The sequence below is a fragment of the Candoia aspera genome, chromosome 6 (genome assembly GCF_035149785.1).
Source record: "Candoia aspera isolate rCanAsp1 chromosome 6, rCanAsp1.hap2, whole genome shotgun sequence".
In the NCBI taxonomy this organism is placed as follows: Eukaryota; Metazoa; Chordata; class Lepidosauria; order Squamata; family Boidae; genus Candoia; species Candoia aspera.
This window is the reverse complement of record NC_086158.1, coordinates 48,730,282-48,757,345: the sequence shown is the minus strand read 5'-3', so window position 1 is coordinate 48,757,345 and position 27,064 is coordinate 48,730,282. Positions and strand designations below refer to the sequence as shown.

General features: G+C 40.5%; 2 protein-coding genes across 7 annotated transcripts in view; both read left to right on the top strand.

The window, feature by feature from the left end:
• TWNK (twinkle mtDNA helicase) overlaps positions 1-27,064 on the top strand; it is a 372,148-nt gene that overhangs the window by 43,098 nt on the left and 301,986 nt on the right. The gene's annotated exons all lie outside the window — the stretch shown is intronic.
• The window catches only part of LZTS2 (leucine zipper tumor suppressor 2), a 61,992-nt gene that overhangs the window by 10,478 nt on the left and 24,450 nt on the right, over positions 1-27,064 (top strand). For 3 of the 4 annotated variants that reach the window (XR_010068202.1, XM_063307058.1, XM_063307057.1), the window contains exon 2: positions 15,100-15,169. The gene's annotated coding sequence lies outside the window, so the exon portion shown is untranslated. Of the gene's footprint in view, positions 1-15,099; positions 15,170-20,397; positions 20,477-27,064 lie in introns of those variants that run through there. The other variant, XM_063307060.1, reaches the window with a different exon arrangement.

Sequence of the window (27,064 nt, the reverse complement as noted above, 5' to 3'; positions counted from 1 at the left end):
GTCATCCAGCAGCCATCTGGATTTTTGCAGCCCAGATCTGGTAGCCCTATAGGTGGAGAGGACAGAAAATCTCTTCCTGAGTGTAGAAAACTAGATTTATGAAAGCTGAGAATCATTTCCACCTAAGCAGGGGCTAGATCTGGCAGGCTGTGCTTCCAGAGGTTATTTCCATGAGAATCTAGTGGCAGGCACCAAACCTTCTGGTTGGCACTAACAGCAGCAAATCTGTTGGCTGCTTCCTGCAAAGATTCATACCTGACCACTTAATAGGGTTCCACTGTAATTGGGTGACTGGTTGCAAAAGAGCTTGGAGGATGAGCAGGTTTATTGTTGTACAATTTTGTGAAAGGTGCAGTCTGATGAAGGCTATAGTATGGTAGCTATACCAGTACCTCGTTGAAGTGAGGCTCTTGTGATACCACTGAACACATAAAGCTGCAGGTTAATTATTGAGCAACTCCAGATAGAGCTAAAAAAACATTGCTAGAAAGCTTAGAGAGCTACTACCAGTCAATGTTAATGGTATTAGAGTTGGTATTTGACTAAGCATAAAGCAATTTCCTGTGTCTTCTATTGCCATGCCAAACTCCTCTTGAAAAAGGATGGGTGACTGGAAGGACACATTCCCTGGCAGTCATTCACATTCCTCTGTTTTATATATCGCTGCTCAGGCAGAACCAGCACTTCCTACTGAAGTAGGTTTCTCTATCGTTCATTTCAATCAAGTATCAGAAATTGGGCTATTTATAAAAAAGTTGTAAGTAGTTGGACTGGAGCACATAGTTTTTTAGATTTGTAAAAAAACAGGGAGGTGTATGTAAGGAGATAAGTAATATGCAACACTCTTTCACTTAAAGTGTCCTCTGGTCAAGGTAGGAGCTTTCTGATGTAATTTTGCTTTGACCTAATAATGGGGTGTCAAGTTATAAGGAGAAGTGAGAAGCAAACATAGTGAATGTGATTTTTCTCATGGTAGAAGTTTAGATCCAAATCTAATGAGCATAGCTATGTACAATTTCCGTAATCTACTGAGGACAGGCTGTTGTCTGTTTCCTTGGAGTGGGGTGTGCATTTTGTCTGGTTTTGAGTTCAAAAACATATTCTTCTGCCATGCTTAATAAAATAAAACAAAACAGCCTTGTTTCTGTCTGGGGTTTTCTTACTCATCTGTAGGAAATAATGGAATTGACTTGCTCCTTGTTCCTCAAACTTTTTGACAGATAGATTATATAATATACTCTGCATAGGTCTGCCTGAAATTCTCATGGACATTTCAACTACTGCAAACTGCTCCATTCAGAAATAGCAAAGCAAATGCCATATTCAAACAGCAAGTAGCAGGGGCACAATTGTTCAAACAGCTGGGAGTAGGAGAAGGATCTTTGCAGAGGTAAAGAAGAAATATGGATGGGCATGGAAGAAAAAGAAAGAAGTGGGGGGAAAAAACCAGAAAGAAAGTAGAACAACTCCAGGGAGAGTAAGTATGTATCCTCTGTGAAAAAGTATACATGTGGAGTTTTACTAATAAGAAGATGAAAAATGATGGTTGGTGGAATAATGAAGTGAAAGAGGCTGTGGATGAGGGAAATGTGCATATGAGAGAATGACTGCTGTGTATTTATTGTGAGACTCTCACACCACAGAAGAATTTTACATAGACAACTATATGATTCCACCCAAATGGTAGCCTAATCATTAGACCAGGAAGTAGGGAAGGTACACTACTATATTATGAATAGATTAATTCGTCTGGCTTTCCTCACCAATCAAATACAGGTCAAGTAAGAAAGACTGGATATTAACATAAAGTATATGTATTCATATGTATTACTACAGTTTTTTGTTGCTTCCAGTTAGAATTTAACAACTCTATTTTCCATTTCAGATAAACAACAATGTATTTTTTTTTCTTAAGCATTTCACCCATGTATGCTCTCAATTTATATTTTGGTCACATTCTGGGTTATGATACTCAGTTGCTCATTTTAAGTGTTAAACCCAATTTGGTGAAATGAGTATCTTAGCCTCACCCAGTATAAGTGGAGATATGGATTGTCTCTTGGTATATTTGTGCTAATTCTTCAGTTGAGCATAAGCTGAATTCAAGGTAAGCAATATTTTTTGCATACCTTGGGATGAGCCTTCCTGGTCATAAGCAGTTTCCTCCCATGTTTGCTACCTCCAAGGCAATCATATCTTTCCATATGTTGCATAATCCTTGAAGAGATAAACAGCCTCCACCCAGAGTTCTTCTAATTCTCTGGCTTACTCCTCACTGAGATGTTAAACCTATGTCTGGGTTGTATTATCTCAGCCGGCAGGTAGATATTCATTTATTTAAAACTCCTCCATAGAACAAAAACAAATTCCTCAATGTCAAAAGTCAACATGGCAAAGAGAAAGCTAAGCTAGATGTTTTATAAATGAGGGATAATGCTCTTATTTATTTATTTAGTGCATTTAGGAATATCTAAGTACTGAAGCTCCCATCTGTGGCCTAAAGAAGTACTGCCTAGGCACAGTGGGCCTTTCTCTTCAGTAGATGGGCCTTATTTCCTAGCAGCATTCCTTTTGCCCTGCTAAGTGGTATTATTGATTGTAAGCCAGGCATGTTTTGCCAGGTTTATGCTGCAAGAAAAAATGAAGAGCTTTTAAAGTATTAAAAGCATCCAGGATGTTGAAATCAACAACAGAGATGATAGGGGTTCCCTCTAATGTTGCTAGAATTGGGTATTGCATTTATATAACTTTTGGTATAAACTATAGAGAATTAAGAGAAAGAGAAGAAAGCTTATCAACAGCCCAAACGAGGGTGTAGAACGTATGGTCTTCTGGCCCTTGCTGAACTATAATTCCCAACTACCTCGGTCAGCAAAGGCAATAGTAACGGATGCTGGGAACTTCAGTTTAGTGATATCTGAAAGGCTAAAGATGGTGCTCTCTAGTTGGGTAATGAAACATCTGCAAGCAAACAACCAAGCTCAGAGAGCACCAAGGACTCCGCTGTGGTCCTCCTTCATTTGTACACATTTAAAAGGCTCCTGATGATACTGTTTCTCATTTGTAACTCGTTTCCCCTACTGCTGCTTTTTCCACTTTTCATTCCTCTAAAAGTCCATGAAGGGGAAAAAGAAAGCTGTACAATGTCTTTTAATTGATAACAGTAGGAGCCATTTGTCTTGCATCACCATCTATTTTCCCTCTGTTTCTTTTTGCCTCCATGTCTCTCCCCTTCCTTGGTTGAGGGCCTGTTGAATTTTAGATTGTAAGCTCCTTTGTGCAGGGAGACTGTCTCCTATTACTTGATGGAATGCCATTTGCATTGATAATGCTATATATACAATAAGTAAATAAAATACAACATTAGAGAAGGGTCAGAATGTCTTAAGGACCCTCAGAAGCTACTTTCAATGCAGCATAAAAATGTTCCTGTATAAGAAACGTATATGCAGAAATTTAAGAGGCTCTTTGTCATCTAACTTTGTGGTATAGAACAGAATGGACTGTTAACAATTCTGCAATACTGTAATGGTTGTGATAAAGAAGACAGCAAGATTATTTCTCTGGATTTTCAGCTGGCAGGCACATGAAGCTCTGAGTTCAAATTCCAAGGCTTTCAGTTCAAGTCAAATGTTTAAGCAGCATTCCTCAATCTGATGCTATCTGGATGTGTTGGACTTCAGTTCCCAGAACTATTAGCCAGCCTGACGATTGGGTACTGAGGCTTTATACATCTGGAGGACATGAGATTGGGGTAAATGATGATACAAAACCATATCCTAGGAAAATCTGGCAAATCCTCAGTGAGGATTTAACCCAAGAAACATTCCATGCTGAGTCTGGACAAATGTGAAGTTATAATGAACTTGGTTGGTTCTTCTGAGAATGTAGAAAATGCATTTTTCCTTACTGTTGAACAGTCACTATTCACCACTTCACATGTGAGATTATGCGGAAAGTTTTCTAGAGCATATAGCCTTCCTGGAGGTGGTATCTACTGTAATAACTTTCTTTTTTAGAATGACCACTGGGCAGTTAAACTGCTTGTGGTTGTTCAGAATCAAAACAGACAAAACAAGCTGACATGGTCTTTGGCTAATATTTCCCATGTTACTACAGGGGATTTGATGAGGAAGGCACTAGTTGGTTGATGAGGTGTGAAACTGGGGGTGGTTACTGTAACTATTCTGGCTGGCAGAAGCCAGATTTTAGGATCTTGAAGTGCTGGATTGCTGCTGCTTTGAACTTTAGTGGCACTTACATGTCTGCTTTTTTCCCATTTGCTGAGAGCAAGTTTGGTATAGTGGTTAAGGCATCAGGTTAGAAACAGTTCTGGTCCCATCTTAGGCACAAGGCAGCTGGGTGACCTTGGACCAGTCACTCTCTCTCAGGCCTGGGAAGCAGGCAATGGCAAACCACTTCTGAAAAGCCTTGCCAAGAAAACTGCAGGGACTTGTCCAGGCAGTCTCCAGGAATTGGACACGACTGAATGGATTAAAAAAAAATTGTAATGGAAATATCACAGGTCTCCAGTATCATCTTCACACATAGAATGGATTCCGCAGAGCTGCCCTGAAATTTCTTTCCTCTCAGGAGAGTGAGAAGCATTGCAATTAAGAGATAACCACGTTAAACAATCATCTCTCTCTCTTGTTTTGGCAAAGCTGTACATGGAGAATGTGGCACCTTTCAACTGATCATTACATTTCATGCATACCAACTGGTGCATGTGCCTTATTTTTATTTTGCTAGGGGAGTGAAGGTTGCCTTTCTTACCGACTCAGGCTTTTAGGCTGAAAAGCCAGGCAGTGTCTCTTCCTTGAGGGGATGTCCACTTTGAGGGAAACAAAATATTACACTAAGTATCAGGAAACGTAAGGAGCAGCCTTTGATGTTTAGCGCTTGCTGGTAGAGAGATTGAGATCTAAGATTCTAAATCTTGCTGGCTGGCTGGCAAAGGGCGAGGACTTGTGCAAAAATGTTCCATCTCCTCCCACTCCATCTGGCAGTATGTTTGCCTGCCAAAAGGACTTGTTTCCGCATCTCTGTTTTATTTAAGAAAATCCAGGCTCAGAACTTGAACCAGAAGAATGCGCCTTCCTGGAAGCAACAAGTCTGAAAGCAGACCCTTCCTCTGCTCCAAATTTGCCTCGGGGAAAATTGGTGCTGTTTGCTGGCTGTTGTCACAAAGGGCATCCGCGTCATTCCTGCCCTGAGATGATATTACCAGTTACTCAGTGATCTTCAGATCAATGCAGTGAGAGGAGGGTGTGTGTTCCTTGCAGGCTGAATTTTCTCCAGAACAGGCCCAACTGGTGCACATGTGGGAGGCCTTCTGAACACTGAACAATGCCTCCCTCTCTTTTCTGTTGTTTTGCACGGGGCGCTTCCCTGCTACTGAGATGGGAGCGTTGTTACTTGGGAAGAAGAAACCATGAGAGTAAGCTGGGACATGCTGAACTTGAAGCCAGAGTCTGCGACTGGCTGTTTATCTCCATGATGCAGAAGGCTGGTAGCATGGTGTTCAGTTGGCGTGGGCAAAAGCTAGATTGAAATCTTTTATTCGGGACTGGATGATCTGCAGTAGATTGGTAAGGCTTTGTCTCCAACTTGTTTAGCAGTAACAGCAGAGTTGCTTTTCTCACTTAAATAAAACTTTAGAATTGTTGCTTGGTATTCATTCTGGTTAGATTTGAACTTACCCATCACTGTATGGCTCACAGGAAACAATAGCTAATTGGCTCCTCCCCCTGGCCCCACAGTTCAAACCAGTATTTGAAGTGGTTTGAACTGTGGGTGTCTTTGTTCTAGGAACTTATACAGAAGATTCAGCACGCTTGAGTCTTCTCAGGCCCGTTATACTGTAAATCACTTTCAAACACTACAGGATCCTCTTCTGGTAAAAGAAAAAACGCACTAATAAGCTACAGTAATTTCTCAACCTTGGCAACTTTAAGATGTGTGGACTTCAACTCCTAGAATTCCCCAGCCAGCATTCTGGGAGTTGGAAGTCCACACATCTTAAAGTTGCCAAGGTTGAGAAACACTGAGCTACAGTATGCAAATTAATATAAGACTAAGCAGACTTATGGCTGTTTAAAAGAGAATACATCTAATTACACCATAACCAGGTTCACTTTTTTTCTTGTCCTGTTTTAGTTATTTATCTGATTTATACTCCATTTTTCCACCATAGTCCACGTAAATGCAACTTAATCTTGGCCTGTGATATGACACAGTTTAGTCAGTTTCTGTCCAAATGCTGGATGAAAATTTCCACCATCCATCTATAGAAGACACATTGTTGAAGCAATCGGCTTTCTTTTTCATCATTTTCTGCGTTGTTTAATGCAAAGGGGCAAAAAAAAGGAAGAGTAAAGAAGAGTACCCCAGTTCATAGGGAACGAACAGTCTGGCTACTGTAGAGAAGCTGGCTGTATCGTGCGTTCTTGCCATGGAAACAGTTCTGCCCTTCCATGGACTCTGAGCGTATCCCAACAGAAGCTCAGCTGTGCTGGAATTCCAAGCCTCTCCCATATTTTTGTACTATGAAAGTGGCTTTAGTTTTGTTCCACTTGCTTTGTTGCAGTTCATTTAATGAAGGGGCTGTAACTTAAAACTTCAATGTTTGCAGAGATTGCCCAACAGAAGGGTTTAGGTCTGAATCATCTGTAGACACCGCTCCTGAAGGTGGCCACAGTCATGGTTATTTGTCTGTGTGAGGGCTGTAACTGCTTATGTAATTGTAGCAATTTTTAGGAAAAAGTCGTATTTTTTTCCAAGAGACTTTGATAGCGTGGGCTAAATCACAGCAGCCATGTGAAGAGCTGCGCCACACAATGGCTTATCTCAGCTCTCACTAATCTAATGCCTTCCATTATCCAAGTTCCCCATAACTGGAACTCCCATAATCCTCCAGGCAGCATTACAATGTAACCCAACAAATCTGAGGGGCACCTGGTTGGGAAAATATTAACCTGCAACCAGGCCTTTCTAATTTGGGTGGTGGGGTCCACTTCTGTTGGACTTTAGTTTGATATATAGACCCTCTTGGAAATTGCCTTCCATTTTTAGCTATAAATGCCAATTTCACTGTAGTATTAAAACATTTGATGTAGCATGCAGAGGCAAGTTACAAAGCTTTGCAATGCAGAGATAAGCCAAGAACATAGTACTTTATTTCTTAAGAAAAAAGATGAACATCCTTCTTATTCAGGAGACAAAAATTGTATGCATTTCAAAATGAAGGAGAATAAAACAAAATATGAAATTCTTCCCTCTCCACAGTCCTCAGTTTAAACATAAAGGTTAGCTATATTGAATAAAGATGTATAGCTTACACAAAATCAGCTTCTTTGATTGCATCATGATTTCTGTGCCAAATGTTATGTAATTATATGAAGTTCCCAGTGAAGTTTATGGCTAGGCAGCATGGTTTATTTTAGCATCTGTTTATTTTAGCATTTCATTAGATTATAAATATACTCTACTTTTCAATATACATGTTATCCTATTAATCTTTTTAAAACTCTGGTTATTTTCTGTTAAGTTTAATCAAATAGATCTTAACAGTGTTCTATTATTATGTTATTATGTTGCTCACCTACTGCCTCTATACTCCATGGTTGTTATTAGTGGGAAAAATATCAATTTTACAATTCTAAACCAGCTCAGTCCTGATGAGGGTGCTGGTCTTTACCTTTGTGATTGTTCTGATATTTTTCTGGGATGCTGTTCTACTTTGATGGTAAAGTTGAAATATTTGAGAGAGATGCTTTTGACTCCCTTGCTTTTTTGGTGAACAGTCAACATTCTCAGCCAGGCCTTTGCAGCTGAAATCTTCTGCCTGCATCAGATAGTGAAGAGTTAAACTTTTCCCATGCTTCAGCCACGTGACTGGCACATGATGGATTCCATCCTGTCATATGAGGCTTGATATGTTCTGAGTGGAGTGTTCTGCATCTGGAGTTTATTTACACTATTGAATTCCTTTTGAAGCGAAGTACAGTGCTGAATATACAAAGGGCTGAAGCCAATTGCTTAGGCAGGACATAGTAGGGAGAGTGTTCTGACAAAAACTTGCTAAGGTTCTCCATAGCCAAGGAAATATCAAGACCAGCCCCTTAACACATCTTCATAAAGAGTTATTTGTGTGGTAGGTAAAAGAGGGAGATGATTTAAACACTCAAAACTGCCTGCTTCTTTGAATAGTGCTTCAAGTACATGTCCTCCCTCCCTAGTTTCATTTCTGTCTTGCAATGCTTTTCCCATTCTCATTGTGCCAAATATTACACTGCAAAATATGAATACAACTTGCTCTTCTATGCTTTGTGTAAAAATCTGTGAATGGCTGTAGATCAGCATTCCCCAGTTTTTTGCCTTCCGGATGTTAGATGAGAATTCTTGGAGTTTGTCCCAATATATATCTAGGGAATAAGATGGAAAGAAAGCAGTTGCAGATTTACTTGACTTTGTTTCAATGCTCCAAGTTAAAAAAAAAAAAGTAAAACTGAGAGAGGTCTTGTCTTTGCTTGTTTTTTAAGAGTTTAGGCAGCTTCCTTTAGTACATTTGAGAAAAAGCATTGGTGGGTTTCTTTTGAGAACCACCCTCTTTCCTGTCAACCTCTGCAATATTGTGTGCCCTGATCATTATGACCTTTGCATAAAGTGGGATCTGTGACTACTTGCCCAGGGGACTTCAAAGTGAGGAAACCAAACCAGCAACCAAGTGAGTTTCATGTAGAATCTGGGAGGGAAATTTAAGAGAAATGACCAAAAACCTAGTGTTATGGTCATAAGGAGAAGATGAGTCGAAGAAATATATTTATCCGTCTGATGAAGAGTCTCTGTAATAAGTGAATTGAACTGGAGAATGTAGCAACAGCAGGAAGACAGCATATTATTCTAATAGTGAAAAGTTTAACTTCCCAGGTAAAACCTTAAATGAAGGATTGCTATGAAAGATTCTACAGAATTCCAGTTTTCGCATATATAGTTCTATGCCAGAGTTTAGGCACCCTGATCAAACTTGTATACTTCAATGAATTCCAAAGTGAATAGAAGCTGATGCAGTCTCTACAAGGTACAAATTAAGCACAGAATTTCTCTACAAATTTGAATACATATTTATTATTTGAATGCAACTTATTTATTTATTTCACATTTGTAGCCTGCCCCATCACTAGCAGATTCAGATAGAATGTAAGGTCAAAGCAAATGAAGTAAAAAGCCAAAATATAAAAATAAACTATTGTTTTTTAAAAAGTAAAAATAACCATAATAATAAAACTAAAACCAACCTAATGGGTGAACAGATGCTGTAATAAGATTGCTTTGATCTGCTTACAAAATACAGTTGTTTAAGAGTCAAAATAAGAAAGAGTAAATATGGCAGATACAAAAGCTTGGACATCCTTTAAAAGAGTACAGTGCTTTGTAACACCTCCTTTGGCAGAAATAGCAGCTTCTATATCCCAAGAGTGTTTCTATTCTTGCTTTTGGAATTTTTCCTTACTCTTCCTTGCAGAACTATTCTAGCTTAGAAATATTCTTAGAGCTGCTTGTGTGTACTGCATGTTTGAGATCTCTGTGAAGCAGGGGCATCCACAGCTATTGTCACTGGCTTCAGAATGACAAGGCACGACTGGGTGAGCAAAACACTGCCCCTTTCTATGCACAGTAAAAAGGGGTGGGGTTGTAATTGCCTGGTCACACCCAGCTTTTGAAGCTGGTGACCATCTCTGCATATGCCCCTATTAAAGGTCCTTCCTTCCTTCCTTCCTTCCTTCCTTCCTTCCTTCCTTCCTTCCTTCCTTCCTTCCTTCCTTCCTTCCTTCCTTCCTATTGTTCTGTTGATGAAATAGTCAGCTTCTTTTCAGCTTCAGTTTCTTCACTGACTGGGACATTGGCTTCTAGGATATCTAGGACATTGGCTTCTAGGATATCTTGCTATTTAGTTGAACCCATTCTTTTTTTCCACCCACACAACATATCCTGTGCCACTGGTTGCCACACAACCCTAAAGCATAATAGAACCACCCCCGTGCTTAATGGTTGGCAAGGGTTTTCTTCAAATGCTTCATCCTGTTTTCTCCAAATGTATCTTGTGTGGTTGTGGTTGAACAGTTCAATTTTTGTTTTATAGGTCATATGTTCCAAAATGTTTCAGACTTACCAAAATTTTCTTTTGCATATTTGAGACCACAACTTCTGTGTTGAAGACAGAGAAAAGGTTTCTTTTTCACATCTCTTCCATGCAGTTCACCATTGTATAAACACTGCTGTGCTATGCACCTGTGGACAACTGCTCCAGTTTTCAGCTGGTTGTTTGCAATGATCTGTGGGTTCTGTTGTTCAGATCTGGGAGCAATTCTGGCAGATTTTTCTTGGTCTTCAGGCTAATACCCCATAGTCAGGGAAGAAACTGAAGCTGAAAAAAGGTTGGATATTTCAGCAAGACAACAGTCCAAAATATCTTCCAAATGATAGAGGAAAGAACAAAAAAGATTTTGGAATGGTCTTCACAGTCCTCAGACTGGAATATTATTGAAAATCTGTGAGGAGATCTTAAATATGTGGAGTCTGCAAAGAGACCTAAAATATAACCGAGCTAGAAGAATTCTGTGAGGAAGAATGGGGAAAAAATTCCAAAAGCAAAAAGAGAAAGACTCTTAGGCAGCTATAGGAAATGTTTGGATGCTGTTATTTCTTCCAGATGAGATGTTAATATGGTACTGACTGAAAGGGTGTTGAAATTTTGGTACCTACCATATTTATTGTTTTCTTATTCCGAATTTGTAAACAATTGCACATAAATAGTAAGTATATGTTCAAATTTTCAGAAAGATTCATGTTTGATTTTTTACCATGTAGAGGTCCATGTTCAAACAGAGATTCATTGAAGGGTAGAATTTGGCCAGGGATGACTTTGTATGCTACTATATCCTTAACTCCTGCTGGTATGCTTGATGCAAATGAGCACCTCCCTCTCAGAAAAAAAGCCTGTTCCTTTGAGCTCAAGGTAGCTGACTTGGAGAAACTGAGAGGGAGGTGACTATCAGGGATATCATAAAAGTATTTACTTTCCATGGTAACAAGACTTCAACTATCACAAAGAATGAAGGTCTTCAGAAAAAAATGGAATTGATCTATTAAAACAGACTCTTCTTTTGAAGGGCAAAGAGCCCAAAAATATTAAGTTCAAGACAAATTAAAAATGAATTAAAAAAAATACTATGTCCAAATGGTGTCCATCAAACAGTTCTTAAAGAACTGAAATTGCTACTCTTGCAATAAAAAATAGGTAACGTCCTTGTGATCACAAACAGAAGATTGGAAAAGGGCTAGCGTGACTTCCGGGGAAGAAATGGCAAACTGAAGATGGCTCCATTAAAAATGGAGCCAACGACCGCAGCAGGATGAAGAGCCGGAAAATAGACTGTCTCTTCGTAATTCATCTCTGGACAAGCAGAGGACTTGAGATCACCCACAAGAGCTCTAGACAGTTGCTCCTTGCGAGGAGCTTGCAAGACAGTGGCCTCCGGCGGGTTTAGAGCTCTGGGAGCGATGGAATAGTCATCTTGCTCAAATCACAGTCAGTGCCTTTAAGGACACTAGGTTCGCATATTTCCTTTTCTAATCACTTTCAGAAATTGTTTGTTAACTGTTTTTTAGCTATTAGGAACCTTTGGATTGACAAGTCTGAAAATGTAAGTTTCCTTCAATCCTTCGCAAAAGAAATTTAAAATACAAGTTTTAAGGACCTAAAAAAATTGTTTTTAAATAAACAGCAAAAGGGTGCCAATCGAAGCAAATATTTGTAGCTCAGGGTTGAACTGTGGAGTCCTTGGTGCTCTCTGAGCCTTGTTTTCTTGCAGATGTTTCATTGCCAGACTAGGCAACATCTTCAGTGCAAAGAGGGAGTTGGCCTTGCTCTCAGTTTATATACCATGGCTTGCCCTGCTTGTGTTGGCAGGGGTGTTGTTCTCTCCTTGGGAGCTCTTTGATTGAGCTGTTGTTTGCTGCTTGGTTGATGGACTGAGTTAATAGTTCCTTGATTAGGGTGTGTTGTGCTGTTTGATGGTTCATCTGGTGTTAATCCTAGTGTTGATTTTTGCATATCTGGGTGTTGATTGCTGGCAAGGGAGTGTACTGGTCTTTTGGCCAGTACACTTTCAACAGACACATAGAGGTAAACAACATTTACATACCGACAGGAAGCTCTTGCGTGGGCTGGTCCATGAAGTCACGAAGAGTCGGAAGCGACTAAACGAATAAACAACAACAACAAAAGAGACAATAGAAAAGCCAAAGTCATTGTGGTTGTTAAGCGAATCTAGCTTCCCCAATGGGCATTTTTTGCTGGAAAACAGCAAAAAATGTCACAAAATGTGATCACGTGACTGTGGGATGCTGCAGCCAGTCATAAATGTGAATCGGTTGTCAAGTGCCCAAAATGAGATCATGTGACCGCAAGGGTGGTGGTGTGATTTTTTGCGATGCTCGGAAGTGCTTTACAAGCCATAAAGCACCCATTCTGAGGCCATCACAACTTCAGACTGTTGTTAAACGAACAGTTATAAGTCAAGGACTACCTGTAACAAGCAGAGGAGATGGTTTATTTTCCTACTAGTATTAAAAATCTGAATTAAAAAGTGCTAAAGTGTTCAGGGAGTTTTCATAATTCCTTTGACCTTTTTCAGACCTTATAGTTATATAAAGTATTTTATATTTGATGCTCTCACCAGTCCTATGAAATGGATTAGGCTGAAACCTGTCAATTCATTTTGCCTCCTGAGCATGTGAGATATTAAGCAAGATTTGGGGAGGCCCAAGTACAACCCTTGCCTATTGAATTCCACTTACATTCATTGAAGGGTGTTTCAGCTTTTTAAGAATGGCCTCACACTTGTTTCTCCCTCACTTTCTTTCCTCCACCCACCCAAATGTCTATCATGTAGCAAAATTGTCCAGTGAATTTCCAGGCACCCTGCTGGGCCAATCTCATTGCTGCTCTAGACACAGAAGGGGTTGGAGGGCTGGGCTTATTTATAAAGAAGCAAACATCAAAAGACGAAATAAATGCCAAAGGCTGAAGCAGGCTCGTGACGGGATGGGTGGGCAGGCTTGTTTTCCTAGAAGAGCTACAGGTTTTGATTTCAATTTTATTACAGCCATTAGCCAGCAAAAGGATGAGCTGTGTGGATATCTTGCCTTCTCTGTGAGCCAGTCTTGAAACCACCCAACCTTCTTGAGCAGGTGATGGGCAACAACACCATGGGACTCAGAAACATCTGAAACCCAAAGAGCTGTTGATCTTCCAATGACTTTCAGTCTCAGCTCAGGCAGCTCTGGTAAACAGGAACAGGAACCCCATTAACCCAGAGTCCTTTCTTCGCCTGCTTATGCATCTCAGCATTCACTTGCAAATATTGTGTTATCAGGGTAAAATTCCTCAGTATTTATTTTATTTTTCATTTATTTCAAGATTTATAAGGCTGCCCAACTCAGGCAGTGTGACTTGGGGCAGCGTACAACGTAAACACACAATAAATCCAAAAGAAGGGAAAAAAATAAAACCATCTAACCACAAACTATATATAAATACAAAATGTAAAATGGCAACCAAGCACACAACAGAATGACCATAAGGGGGACCCCCACTGCCTGGGGGAAGAGTGTAATGGGCTGTCAGAATAACCTTCAGGATCAGGAGGAGCCCCTCTCCCCCCCCAGTGGCCTCTTCCTCCCGTTCCTCAAGGTTATTCTCACAGCCCATTACACAGAGCCAAGTCTTACGGGCTTTCCTAAAGCCGAGAATAGTTGGGGCCTGTTGTATATTGGGGGCAGGGGGAGATAGTTCCAGAGAGCAGGGGCAACCACAGAGAAGGCACATAAGACAACAAGATTTAAAAGAAGGAACCCGGAGCATGCCCTCCCTGTGGGAGCGTGTGGGGCAGGCAGATGTTCTTGGGAGAAGGTGGTCCCCCAAGTAACCCATCCTATGCTGTAAAGGTAATCACCAGCAACTTGAATCAGCCGCCCTAGAAAGAAGCCCTCCTCTTGCCTGATTTGCTTCCTAGAAGAGGCAGCCTTTCCATGGCTTCTCTTTCCCCAGATTCCAGGTTTAAGCAAAAGAGACAGAGAAGCATGTCTGCCTCCTAAGTTGAGGCAGAGATTAATATGATGTCACAGGATGCAGATGCAATCACAGTTCATGCCAATTGATTTAACATTCTTTGAGTGTCTTTTCATGCTTGCAATTAAGCAACTTAGCTGTGAAAGATCTGTTTTTTCCCTGCGCTTTCAGCACACACTGATGAGCGAAGTGGGAACTCTAATCTGCATCAGGAATATTGCTTTCACCAAATCATTTTGTAAATTATTTTACACCAGAGGTGCACAAATTATTCCTGCCTTCAAATGACAGGTCGGCAGGGAGAGAAGGCTGCATTCCAAAAAGTAAGTGATGGAGCCAAGACAAAAAAAAAAATCATTTACATTTAATTAAAATCACATATAGTTGATATGATTACTCTTCCATCGTGCATTTTAATAATTTTCTCTTTCTGAAACATTAAAAGCTACAATTGGATAAACTTTTGGAGGTCTCCGATGATCACCCCAAGGCTTATAGGGGAAGCCTGAAATCCTAGGATTCCAGGTTGTGCTCCTGGCCTTATGGTAGATAAAGGTATAATCTCATGTTTGTGAAGCCAGCCATTCTGTTTTGTTCCTCCCTTTTTACCCTCCTGTCCATTTGATGAAATCAATTTCTAGTAAGCTCAGAACAATTAAAAACTGTTGCATGCAATTATTTTATAGAACAACCTACTTGAATTGGGAATGATGGAAACTATAATCCAACAGTTCTGGAAGGCAGCAAGTTGGCAAAGTTACTTGAAAATCCACTTCTTAAATGTTTTGCTGCTGATAAATCTCCTGAGATCTGCTTGTTCTCTTACTGCTTTAGAAAATAGTATTATAATATACTGTAGCAGTCTACCACAAGCAGTGTATTGTATGCAAAACCAGAGTGTGTCTAACTTGCTAAATTTTAAAGAATATGTAACTCTGGTTTACTCCCTTGTTTATTTGCAGGAGGCTCCCCTTTTCACTTTATTGGAGGCCTGTGGACTCTTCTTGGCTGCCTGTAGTGGATGAACAGAAGGTACCTTTAGCACATAAAGCAACCTTTTCAGAATGATGCCCCCCAAGATGCTTGGGTTGCAAATCTCATAATGCTAGTCAACATAGTCAGTGATGCTGTCTGGAAATTATGGGAACTGTAATCCAGCACATCCAGAGGTCATCAACTCAGGGAAGCGTGGGAGAGAGGCTTTTGCATATTAATTAAAATCATGTTTGATGTGGTTCTTTGTCTATGGCCAATAAGGAACTGCTACATGCTTAGCTTGGTACCAGAGATTTCCAAACCCCTAAAGGCTTCAACTTCTTGTAGTTTTTTAAAAAAAAAGTTTGAAAAGCTGAAAAGGGTTTTAGAGACAAGTTCCAAGATGACAAAAGATATAGAAGATCTATCATATACAGAAAGAGGAAATGAGCTGGTTATGTTTAGCTTGGGAATGGAAAAAAGGGAAGTGTTGACAGTTGCCAGACATTTAAACAGATATCAGAGATGAGAGAAGGAACCATTTTCATTCACGTGAACCAGGCTAAACCACATGACAAAGGATTTAGATTATAAACAAGGAAAAACTATCTAATTTGGAGAGTTGGTTCAGCAACAGAATGGTAACTTTCTTGGGAAAGGTTCAAGAAAAATATATCACCAGCAAGCATTGTTTTATAAACACTGACTAAAAGCATTCAGTTCATACCTTCAAGTGATTAATAAAATCTTTGTGTTGAGCTTGATGTCCAGTGACTACGTGGACCTGTTTTCTTGGCAACAGTGTGAGAGTGTTTTGCCATTGCCTTTTTCCAGGTTGGTTTTTAACTTCTCAGTCTAGGTTACAGCCTTGTTTTTTTTCTTGGTAGTCTCCCACTTGAGTATTAACCAGATCTAATCCTGCTTGGCTTTTTGAGATTAGCCAGCCTTGTCTATGTCCCACTTAAAACATTTATATTGAGCATTTAGGGAACTGTTACCTCTGTATATCAAAGGGATGCTTAAACAAAAATGCCCCAATGGGAAAATGCTGTGCCCACAAGGTGCTATCTGTTATAATTTCTAAAATATTTGAGGTGTACATATGAATATTATTTGACTTAAAATGCTAAAGTTTGGAACAAATTAAACAATCTTGTGTGATCACACTGACTAGGGAGTGTGAGGGAAAACGATGAGCACACCCAAACATACACACATACACCTACGATAATATGTAATTTAATAGTGCCCTCTTGTGGTTGAAAGAGGAAAAGCTGGGAATTTTAAAAGGTTTTTTTTTCTGGAGTGAAGGTAATGGGAGAAGATCTGTACAGTATGCAGAATTCAGCAAAACTTGAGGGATGGGAGGATCACCATCTGCAGAGAGGCTAGCCTGCACCTGTACTCCACGTTCCTTCTCAAAGAGCATATTGATTGCAAATGCCACCACAACAGCAGGTTGCTTCTTGCACATGGGTCTCTGTGTGCTGCAACCAATGCTGCCAGCTCCTCCATTGCAATTGTGTGAATCAGATCAGGCAGCAATGAACAGCCATCCTAACCTGCCTGCTAGAGGCCTGGCACAACTAGACAAATTGCCTGTGGTAGAGAGATACAGAAAAGCTGTGGAGAGCTTGTGGCTGGATAGGACAGGGTACAGCAGGGATTCTTCCTCTAACATTGAAGCAACAGAAGAGAGTTTGGGAGCTTCTTTAAATTAGTGAGCTTTTAAAAAATTATTGCCATATTCCTAGTCATATTCCAGAATACCGATTTCCCAGCAACAGTTCCAATCCCTGATTTAAACATTCAGGCAATGTAACATCTCTTTCCCTACCCCAATTTACTGAACCAAAATAAGATATGCACATAGGAATGACGGTAAAACAAATGGTAATATTGTTTTTACCATTTGGTATGTTAAAACTCATTCATTCCTGTAAGAGTCTTTAAGTAGGATGACAGCATTTCCATTTTACCTATGGAGAAATGAGACTGTGAGAGAGATTGCAGGCTGTATGTTGATTGAACCTAGTTTCACCTTACATTATATGTTCTGTATATTTGCTAATACTTGCTTTAATTTGATATAGTTTGTTCCAAAAGCAGAATTTAGATTTATTCCTTTTCCTTCTTTTTTTGTGGCGGGGGGGAGGAGGAATTACACTGAGATTATTCCATAGAGCACTGTCAGCTTTATGAGAGTGGGTTTTCTATGTCTTTTCAGGTGTTGCAGGAATTTGGATCTGTGCATGTTTAATGTGCATGCTTAGTAGTCCCATGGAAGATTTTAATATGTCCTTTGTAAATGTCTGTACACAAACTGTGTCACACCATTGAAATTAGCAGGAGGCTGTTCCTGGGGAATGTTCCACAAATATATTGAAGCTCCCCTTATACAGCTCATTACACTGGACAGCAGCCTACAAACAGATGCTTTCTCACTTTAGAATAATTATTGTGACAATAATTTTGCAGAATCTAGACAGCTGGCATTTTAAAATATATTTTATTGTATAAGTTCTTTACTGACAGCTACTCTAGCTCCTTATTTGTAGCTTGAAATTCAGCCGAAAACTGCTAAGCAAAGGTGAGACAATTTCCTGTCTTTTTAGTCAAAGAAGCAGTAAAATAGGTGCACTAAGTTTTCAATATTTGTAAATGTACCTATTTACCTTTTGTTAAAAAAAAGCACACACATCCCCTTGCAATGGGGGAGAGAAAAATTTAACATCATCCCCTCCAGTTTCATTACTGTATCATTGTAGTGCTCACAGCAGCACCAGCTGTTGAAAAATTATTTTAGTTTTTCAAAAAATAAAAAATAAAAAAAATTCCATCTCCAGCTGCAAAAGGTTGTGCGCCATTATTATATGCAAAAATCATCACATGAAACTTTACTCTGGAAAGAATTTTTCAGCATGTATGAAAAATTAGTTGGGGTGTCTGTTTCCTCTTCTAACAACATGGAATAACCTCTCCTGATTTAAAATATTCCAATTTTGCTAGAGTTTGTGGTCAGATTAAACGAATTCTCTCTTGGATTTTCTCAATGCCACTTGTTCATTGCATTGTGTCAGTCTTTAAGTACTATGTTTTAATATAGAATTATATTAATATTAATATTATATATTTTTCTTGTAAATCACTTTGTAAGAGCCTTTATTTGTCTGAAAGGCAGAATAAGAGAGCCAGTTTAGTGTCATGGTTAAGGCACCAAGCTATAATTTTGCATTCTATTTTTATTTATAATGATCACTGACTTGTAATTGTACTTTTAGATATTGTATTTTTATATTGTATTTTTATTGTTTTATTGATTATTTTGCTGTAAACCACCCAGAGTCCCTCTGGTGGGAGGAGATGGGTGGTGACAAATTTGATAAATAGAAATAGATAAACCAGGACACCTTGAGTTCTAGTCCCACCTTAGTCACAAAGCCAGCTGGGTAACTTTGGGCCAGTCACTGTCTCAGGCCCTAGGAAGAAGAAGGCAATGGCACACCACTTCCAAAAACCTTGCCAAGAAAATTGCAGGGACTGGTCTAGGCACTTGCCAGGAGCCAGCTCTGACTCAAAGGCACAAAAACAGGAACAGCAAAAAAGAATAAAAATATAGAAATTAAAATTTAAAAAGTCGTAAGTAATTCCCTGACTTTAAGTTACTGCAAAAGATAGTATACAGTGTGAAACAGATGTAATATAAGAGTGTTGGATTTCTGACTGCTTTTGACTGACAAGAGAAGCAGGCCTAATATTGTTATAATGGGGAAGACTTTCTTACTTTGATTTATAAAATGAATTCTTTATTTATGTATAGTTTCAGTGCCTTGATCTGTTCTGTATTCTAAAGCTAAGCTACATAAAGAGCAAGGAAATTAGAACATTTTTTTTTACTTCTGTGTCAATTGAACTTTGTGAAATCCAGGAAGAAGCTAAAATGGGACAGAATTAAGCCCCTGTGATCTACCTCTGTTGATTTAATCTAGGAGGCTCAAATTCTAGGCAAACTGAAATGGATGATTTATCTTTTTTAAAAAGTTGGTGATACCTGGGAAGGCAGGTAAGATCCAGTTGGTGATAAGGCTGATCCAGCTGATAAAGAATAGATCTTGACTAAGTTCAAGAATAAATTTTATACAAGGGACCCTAATTAGCAAAGTAATATTTGAGAGAAGGGAACTTCTTCTCCTTTCCTGAGAGAAGGCAGACATAGAATAAAGATGTGACTCTTTGGTGTGGCATTATCAGCCCGAACTTTTGTTTACCGTGTTGTACAGTAAGTAGGAAGTGGGTGGAGGATGTAATCTGTGAAATAGAACAGAATGTAACACTGATTTGTACTGTATGTCAGGTTCTTCCTCAGTGAAATACAGAGAATAGCCTTCGGTCACCCCAGCTAGCATGCCAAAAAGGCATCCAAATTATTCCTTAATAGTCAGGGAATGGCAGAGTTTGTAGAGGGAGAATTTGACAGAGATTATTATGGCTAAAAAGATTTCAGTATTTTCAGAACTATGCCTAACTTTTCTGTGTCCATTGTAATTCCAACTTGTTGCTGTGGTGGTGGTGGTGATGATTCTCTAGAATGATTATATAAAAGCAAGAGCAGAGCTCTTGTACTTGTTAGTAATTGCACAGAAAGAGAGAATGTTGATGCATGTATCTTTGAATACACACTTGAAGCTGCCTTTGCCAAGGCTTGCTCTTCTATACAGAGAAACTGTTGGTGTATTCTCATTTGGGCATGGACACCCTTGTCAGGCTTAAAACAGGAGAAAAAAAATAGCGTGACGAAGATAGCTGTGTCCCATCTTCGCATGGCACCAGGAGCCTGTAGGACTTGATCAGACAATCATCAAAGAAAGAGGTGGTGGAACTAGAGAGAATTGCGATGGAGGACTTGAGTGAAGGGGCCTATATATTGTCTGCCAGTATGTTGGATATTCTAAGTCTCAAGGGGGGCTCCCAACATGGTGTAGTAGTAGCGTCGCGCGTGGGCTGGCGAATGCATTTTCAGTAGGCCGCTCGTTCATGTGGTTGGGATACAAAGCGGGCTTCGAGATCATCCCGTGAATGGCGGCCGAGATTGCGCTTCCAGGGCTGCGCCGCAGGATTAGGATGCCTGCTTGTGTGTTTTTCCCCAACCAGGCGGGGCGGGCGGTGGGGAGGAAGAGGAAGAGGAGGCGAAGGAAAGCGGGGCCGGACCAGCGCAGGGGAGGGGCGATCCAGGCACTAGGAGTCCCGGGCGGCCGAGGGGAGGAGCCTGTTCAAACTTGTCGAGAAGCGGCGGGACTGATCTGGCTGGAACTGTGTTCGGCGCGGCGGAGCTGCGGACCAGCACCATGGAGGCGGCCCCGCGAGGTGTGGGGCTGGGAGGCCGGGGGCGGGGAGGGAAGGTGTCGGTCAGGGGGCGACCCACTTTCCGAGAGCGAAGAGGGAAGTGTGCTTTAGGCTCCGTAGAAGCGGAGTGCGCCGACCTTCTCCCTTTCCCCTCCCCCCTTTTCAATAGTTCGGGCGATCTGTGTGCCAAGACTCGCCCGGGGTGCGGAGCTGCAGTTGGAGAAATGTTGGGGCGCTCCTCGCGTTGCAGCCTCTTCTGGGTGGCTGTTCCGAGTCGGTTTTGCATCCCCGGTTCGTCTCCTGTTCCGAGGGCCGTCCAGTTGACCGCGTTGTCCCGCTGAGGTTTCTGCGCGATTTTGCCCTCTCCTGGCCCTGGGTGGGGGGTTCGAGCTTCGCTCGGCTCCGAAATTCCTGTCTCCATCGTTGACCTGGTTTCCTGGTGGAAAAATAAAGAGAGAGATACTTAGCTTTGTCTTCGGGCGCTTTGCCTTCGCTTCCTCTGTTACTTTGTCCGTGAAAAGACGGAGGAGGTGCTTTCCCATCCGGCTTGTGGCGCGTCAGAAGTTGCCCACTTTCCCCTCTGCTGGTCTCCAGCAGCCTCTTGCCAAATAGCCTCTTGAAAGGGGCCTAGTGGACTTCCCTGCCCCTCTCCTTGAATTCACTAGGAGAACATGGCCCAACCCTAACCCTCACCTAGCTGGTGCTCAGAATGTGTATCAGCAGCAACAATTGATGGTTGTCAACAGGCTGTGGCAGGAAACTCTCCTGGCTACCAAGTCCCCTGCCCTGGGCTTTGTGAACAAGAGTGGGCTGAGATGGGCTTGATGACTGTCAGAGTCACTCTGTTGTTCCTTTGAGAAGCTGAGTGGACATTAGGATACTCACAGATCCTCTGGAGCAGTATTAACAATATATTGGCTAGCCAGAATGGCCTGTTCAAGGCTCTCTGATACCAGGATTCTATAGAACAAACTTCGCAAACAGATTTGTTAGACTACAATATGTGATTGTGTATGATACCTGAGAATGAGAAATACAGGATGGCTAAATGGTGTATGCTGCTTTTGGCAAAGGCGGTAGACAGACACACCTGGGAGAGGTTAATGAGAAAGTTGTGCTGTGCGAAAGTGATACTGGGGTAGACAGTCTGTCTGAAGTGAAGTCGCAGAATCTAATGAACTAAACTGGGAGGCCTTTAACAATTCTCTGTGGAAGCCTATAATAAAGGCAGTGGCTGAAGAGGGTTGGGATTATTTAATGTGTTTATATGATTAGTTTTGGAACATCTGTGTGGCATTAGACATCCCAGTCTTCACGTGCATTCTTTTATTCATGAGTTCTGCTTTGTATGCCATTTCTCCTTGCTGTATTTAGCTCTGGCAGAAAGGTATTTGTCAGAATGTGAGATACCTTATCTTTCCATTAAAAAAACTCATGATGTGCACATGGTTCACCTCCACATTTTATCTATGTGAGTTAAGTTACATTGACAGATAATGACTGAATCATCTTGTAAACAACATAACATAAGTGAGCAGGAACAACTTTACCTTGTCTAGGTACATACGTTGTGTTAAGCTGTTCCCTGCTCAGATTATATGGGAGGTAACAAGGGGCCCTTCTGTGGCCTTCTGAGAGAGGTGATTAGGAGGAGTAAGAACAGAAGAGCTGGATTTTACTGTGCAGTCACTCCCTTTATCAAAACGTAGTCTGGCTCCACATGATGGAAATTTTCCGACCACCTTTGGGAGGTAAAGAAGATCTTTGAGAGGAAGATGCAATATCTGTCCATCCCTTTCAGTTGCTAATGCAAGGAGCCCTTGGAGTGGAAACATCCCAATAAGCAGGCATTTTATCTCATACAATTTGGATGCTTGATTGTTTTTGTTTGGGAGTTTAATACTCCTTGAAATCCTGCCTGAGCCTTAGAATTGCTTGGTAGAGTTTTGCTGCTGTGGCCAACTTGCTACTTTCTGGAATATGTTTGTGAATCCCTACTTCGTTCTCTGAAGAAGAAACTACAGCCCTTGAAATCCCTGATACTGCTAAGACATCTTATTGCTGGCACAGTTGGTCCTGAAGTGATCGCCAGTAATGGGGAAAGCTGTGCTATTAGTAACTTTCTCCCAGCCCATGTGCTGCCAGTTGAAGACAGTGGTAGAAGTATTGAAGAGCTAAGAAGCCTGTGCAGTGCTCCAGGGTAGCATGCATGTAGGGAATCGTTGATGATTGGTGCATCCGTGCATGCAAAGAATAAAGCAGACTTTACTTGGGTAGACTCATCCAGCATTGCTGAGAGGATTGTGAAAGTTCACTGAGGGGCTTGCCCGCTCTGATCATGTTCTTTGTTTCCCAGCTTTCGTCTGGATGAGCATGATGGCTTCAGCAGATGCCTCCCTGCTCTCTGTGCTTTGAACTGAAACTGATGGGGGAAGGGTGGGTATAACCCCTTGATCCCTCCTCCTCCTCCTCCTCCTCCTCCCTGCAGTGCCTTGATCACCCAACAGCACTGTTGTTAATGCACAGAGTTGAAGGCTGATGCTTCAGAGCGGAAGCAGAAGGCTCTTTCTGATGGTTTTGCTAAGCCTTTATTTGCCATGTAGGTGGCATGTTTGATTTCAAAACATCTTGACAAAAATGCTCTGAGTATGGCACTGATGTGTAACAACCAGACTGGATTTCTGGGGGATAAAAATGATGATGGGGATTGAGTCTTGTGTAGGCTACTGGAAATATGCATGTCCTGAAGCTGCAAGTGGTAATTCAAGTAGTAAGAAGATTCCTTTTCTTGATTTTCCAGTGGAGCATTGGCTTTTGATGTGGAGATCTGTGCTTGCTGAGCCTGCTGATTGCTAGATGCCTATATGAGACAGACAGCTGGTGGATATCCTTTTGTTCTCTAGTATGCTGATGCTAGGATCATACTTTTTTACGTGTTGCATGTGTCTCTGCAACTATGTCTCACAGAAATAGCTCCAATGCCAAAGAATCTTATTTATTTGTTTTTAAAATTTATATCCTATGCTTTGTACAGTAGCTCAGTATACTTTGACAGCATTTCCTCCTTCAGTTTTCTCCACACAGCAACCCTGTGTGGTAAGTTTGGCTGAGAGAGAGTGACTGGCCCCAAGTTGTCCAGTGAGCTTCCGTGACTAAGGATGGACTTGATCCTGGGTCTCCCTGGTCTTTGTGGAACACCTTCACTACTACACTACATTGGCTCTTAAATTTCCAAATATTTAGTTAAAATGGAATTGCTGGCCTAGTACTATAAGTTGATTTGTTTGCTTGAATACGAAGATTTGTGTTTCCTTAGATAAAGTTGTCCAGAGGTTTGTCCAAGAATATGTAGTGAGGTATATCTGTACTGTTGACGTGGAAGCCCTCAGTTCAAATGTTTTCTGCGCACAGATTCCCATAGTAGTTTCAGGCATGCTATTATTCTCTCAAGCCGCCTCTGTAATAAGCTGACTCTACTTTGTGGATCACCATTCCTGAAGTAATAAGTGTGCAGCATTTGAAGCATTCTAAACTTTTATATAAATGCTAGTTTTGTTACTCTATTACGGCTGGTAGGGATTATAGCTCTCTATAGCTTTTTGGGTTGTCAGATTAAATATTGTCATGAGTACTGATGGTGAACAGGAGGGGGCCCCTTTCCAGGTGGGAAAATACATGCGTAGTTTAGAGGCTTTGAACTTTCCCTCAAAGAAACTCAGAGCAGACCCACCTTGAGTTTTGGGTTTATCTGTGTGGGTTTCCCACGGTCTTTCAGTTTGGCAGGATTCTATCCACTAGAGCATTCAATAAACACTAGAGACCAATTCACTGTCTCAGCGCGGTACTTTGCTCTAAGTTAGGACAAATATGTAAATACTATGTAAACCTATACTGTATAGTGCTGAGCAGGGATGGCTGCTTTGCTGTTAACAAATTAAAAATCATCTTCATATCTTATCATATACTGAGCAGTATCAGATGTATTTAATTATCAGTAGTTGACAAGGGTAGTATTTTCTCATTTTAATGGTTAATACATCTTCCTTATTTTAACAAGTATATCTATACAAACATAAGTTTGGAGGGTTGATAATAATGCTCAGCCCATGAGCGGTTAAGCTGGCTTTGGGACACTTCTTCAAAAAGTACAAAACATACTTCTCTCTCTTTAAAGTATTTGCATATTGTATTTACCCAAAAAGAAAATGGTAGATTAATTTGCAGACTTGATATGCATTAAAGAAATGTGGCTGGGCAGGAATGGGGATGTCTCCAAGATTTGGTCTCCTTGATTTTAGGTGGTCTAGCAGTGCAACTTCAAGTTTGGGAGTTGAGGGCATGGTGGTGATCTTGTGTGACACTTTATGGCCAAGTGTCTTGCTCTTTTTTTTAAAACAGTGATTTTATTAAACAGTACAATTAAAAAGATAAAAAGTAAGAAAAAGTAAGAAAAATAAAAGAATAAAAAGAATTAGTGCAGAAAAGAAAAAAATAGAAAGAAAAATAGAAGATAAAGAAAAAATAAGAATATAGTAAAGAAATATATAAATAAATGACTTCCCCCTTCATCACAACAAGTATAAACAATTTTAGTAACTTATCACCTTCTCTTAAAATACAATAAATGATCTCTTCGTCCCATAAATATCCCATCTCTTATCTATAAACAGATCCTTAAAGCCTTGTCATTTCAGTCCTGATCATCAAAAGTCCATTAAGGGTTGCCAGAGATAACAGTGTATCTATTTTAACCCTGATCAAATAAACCATCTTTATATTTCTTCCTTTTACTTTTAACAATCTTGATATTTAGTCCCTTCAAGTTCAATCCTAGAACTTGACTTCTTTTAATTTTTTCTTTGTCCCTTCTCACAAAATTCTTCAAAATTTCAAGTCTCTTTTGTAGGGTCAGTATAGGAAAGTTATTCAGGTCACTCTCTTGGTTTGTTATTTGTATATCCGTTTTAATTATTATGACATCAACTAGTTTCATTTGTATATCCAGTGTAGCATCTTTTTCCATATCATTCTTGTAGCCTGTCATTTTTAAATCCACTTTCAGATCAGTCTCAATCTTGTCTGGTAAAACTTGTTTCTCTTCCATAACATCTTTTAAACACAGTCTATCTATAGAGGCAGACACTCTTAAAATTAACTTCTGGGTCCATTGTTCACAAATATTGCTCAATATGTCCAATGTTAAAGTATTTTGCTCCATTCTGTATTAGTATGTCAAATTTAAGTGTTGTTCTCCTTTAAAAATGTGTCCATTAAAAAAAAAAACTTAAATCTTTAGTTCCTTCTGGTTCCTTCTAGTGTACAACCTTCGAAGTCCCATCCTGTCTTGTTTTTTCAAAAAATTCCAAAGAACAGCATTTTCCCACAGGAAGGATTCTTATAATTAATTTCAAAAACTTATCTCAAATCCCATCTGGACCCTTAGTCTGTTTGTAAGTTTCCAAAATTGTTCTAATCACCCTTTTGCTGTTTATTCCAAAAACAATTTTTTTTTCAATCCTTAAACTTGTATTTAAAATTTCTTTCATGAAGGATTGAAGGAGACGCACCCGGTGCTGTAAAACCTGTTGTTCCAAAGGTTCCTAGTAGCTGAAAAGCAGTTAACAAGCAATTTCCTAAAGTGATTAGAGAAGGAAATATGCAAACCCAGTGTCCTTTTGAAGGCACCAACTGTGGTTTGGGCAAAGATGGAGTTCCCTTGTCTCCCAGAGCTCTAAACCCACCAGAGACCACTGTCTTGCAGTCTCTTTGCGAGGTGAAATTGTCAGGAGCACTTGTGGGCAATCCCAAGACCTCTCCTTGTCTGGAGAGGAATCCTGAAGAGCCAGTCCACTTCATTCTGCCACAGTCATCAGTTCTGCTCTCAGTGGAGCTGTCTTGAGTTCACCATTTCATCCCTGGAAGTCACCAGATGCCCTGTTCCTCATATGACTTATTATGAGTGCTGGAATAAGAAATTGGGCTGTAGATACAAATTAGCAATACTGGAATACTTTCTACTATGTTGCCTGTCTGGTCCTGAATTCTGGTTGGGTGGTACATAACAGAAACAGTGCTGTGCTGAATTAGACCCCTGACCATCTAGTCCAGCAGTCTGTTCACACAGTGGCCAACCAACTGAATAAGGAAGCCTGCCGGTCTACCAGGAGATGGCCTTTAGGGGCAGTCACACTGCCATCAAAGCTAATAGCCATTGATTCCCATGACTTCTGTTAATTGATCCAACCCTTTTTGGAAGCCAGCCAAGCTGGTAGCCAGCACCACATCTTGTGGTAGTGAATTTCAGAGTTTAATTAAACGTTGTGTAAAACAATATTTCCTTTTGTGTGTCCTGATTCTTCCAGGATTCAATTTCATTGGGTGACCTCTGGTTCTAGTATTTTGGAAAGGGTAAAATAGCTTCTTCTTGTTCACTTTATTCACACCATGCATAATCCCCTCTCTGTTTCCTCCTTTCTAGACTAAAAAGCCCCAAATGTAACAACTTTTTCTCATAGGGAAGAGTAGATTCTCCCTACCTGTTAGTGCTGGGGGACTTCAACCTCCAGGCTCTGGGGATGGGATTTGGACTCCATAGTTACTCATATAGGT